We start from the raw sequence: 2,326 nt of genomic DNA, 5'->3' as shown, positions 1-2,326 counted from the left end.
CTCCCACTAAGTCAAATAATGAGAAAGAACCAAATTGCCTATCACAGCTATGCTGATGATACCCAGATTTACCTAGCCTTATCGCCAAATGACTACAGCCCCATTGACTCCCTCTGCCAATGCATTGATGAAATTAACCGTTGGATATGCCAACATTTTCTTCAGTTAAACAAGGAGAAAACTAAAGTCATTGCATTAGGAAACAAAGATGAAGTTCTCAAGGTGAATGCATGTTTGACTCTAGGGGTCAAACAACTAAAAATCAAGTCAAGAATCCTGGTGTGATTCTGGAGACAGACCTTAGTTTCAGTAGTCATGTCAAAGCAGTAACTAAATCAGCATACTATCATCTCAAAAACATTGCAAGAATTAGATGTTTTGTTTCCAGTCAAGACTTGGAGAAACTTATTCATGCCTTTATCACCAGCAGGGTGGACTACTGTAATGGTCTCCTCACTGGCCGTCCCAAGAAGACCATTAGACAGCTGCAGCTCATCCAGTCCTTACACTGGCTTCCAGTTACATTTAGGATCGATTTTAAAGTACTTTTACTCGTTTATAAATCACTCAATGGCCTAGGACCTAAATACATTGCAGATATGCTCACTGAATATAAACCTAACAGACCACACAGATCATTAGGATCGAGTCAGTTAGAAATACCAAGGGTTCACACAAAACAAGGGGACTCTGCTTTGAGCTATTTTGCCGCCCACAGTTGGAACCAGATCCCAGAAGAGATCAGATGTGCTAAGGCATTAGTCACATTCAAATCTAGACGCAAAACTCATCTGTTTAGCTGTGCATTTATTGAATGAGCACTGTGCAATGTCTGAACTGATTGTACTGTATTCTACGTATGTATAATCATTTTCTATTTTTAACTGTCTTAAATTCATTTTAAATCAATTTTTAAATCATCTTCAAAGTTTTTTAATTCCTTGTTTTATTTGTGTGATTATTATTTTTATGATTATTTTACTTTTATGTAAAGCACTTTTGAATTACCATTGTGTACGAAATGTGCTATATAAATAAACTTGCCTTGCCTTGCCTAAATGTAAAAAAAAAAATCACATATTTTTTACATGATATATGATGTTTTAAGTGAGGTTAACATACACCCATGTATATACACACACACACACACACACACACACACACACACACATACATTACACACACACAAAACAAAAACAAAACAAAAAAAATATCTAAATAAAAACTAATTTAAAATATTAATAAACTCTATAGTATTATCTCACTTATACTCTATGGACTGTTATGATTAGTCTTTAGTTTTTGGATCTTAGAGGTGTAAATCACCACCAGCTTTTGTTGTATGAAAACCCTTTGTCTAACATCTCATTTTTTGTTTCACATAAGAAAAAAACTCACAAAGGCTGTGAAGAAACATGAGGCTGAGTAAATGATGACAGATTTTTCATTATTCCTTTAATAAACCTCCATTCATTTATGAACAGTGACTCAGCAGAAGAGCATTGATTCACGCTCTGGAGAGCCGCTGACCGTCCCATAATGCCCTGCTGCTTATCAACGAGAGACACTCACCATCCATTTGCTTTTGATCCCTTTCAGTGCATTCATCTCCTCCACAAGCTGCAGAGCGGCTCTGACCAAACACACACATGCAATTATTTACATCAGAAACACCCCTGAGATCCACTGTGAAATCAACATTACAGTCCTGAGATGCTCACTTAGTGACACACGTGCATATTAAATATGAAGTATAATTTAATCATGTACAGCATATACATATATTAATTTAGAGTAATTATTAAAAGATAATTTAATAATAATAACAAAATCATTGCATTGGAGATATGCAATTAAATGCAAAAAAAAAAAGTCAAATATTAATTATTTTTGTAATAATTTGTAAAATCATAGTATAATTGGCATACATTATATAAAATATATAAAATGTAGAATATTGAATGATTCATTTTTGTTTATAATTATTAACTATTCATAATTATTAATAAAGAACTAGGAAATCATTACATTGGAGATATACAAATAAATGTATATCTCCACACACACACGCACGCACGCACGCACGCACGCACACACACACACACACACACACACACACGCACACACATATACATATATATATATAAATACATTAAATACATTTAAATATTTTCAAAATATTATACTGTATGCGTGTCTTTATATATACATAATAAATGTACACAGTACACATATATTATGTAAACAAAAACTTATTTTGTATGCGATTAATCACGATTAATCATTTGACAGCACTATATATATATATATATACATATATATACTG

The sequence above is a fragment of the Sinocyclocheilus anshuiensis genome, unplaced genomic scaffold (genome assembly GCF_001515605.1).
Source record: "Sinocyclocheilus anshuiensis isolate Anshui unplaced genomic scaffold, SAMN03320099.WGS_v1.1 scaffold709, whole genome shotgun sequence".
Lineage (NCBI taxonomy): Eukaryota > Metazoa > Chordata > Actinopteri > Cypriniformes > Cyprinidae > Sinocyclocheilus > Sinocyclocheilus anshuiensis.
The sequence above is the reverse complement of the archived record's forward strand: the minus strand, read 5'-3'. Positions refer to the sequence as shown.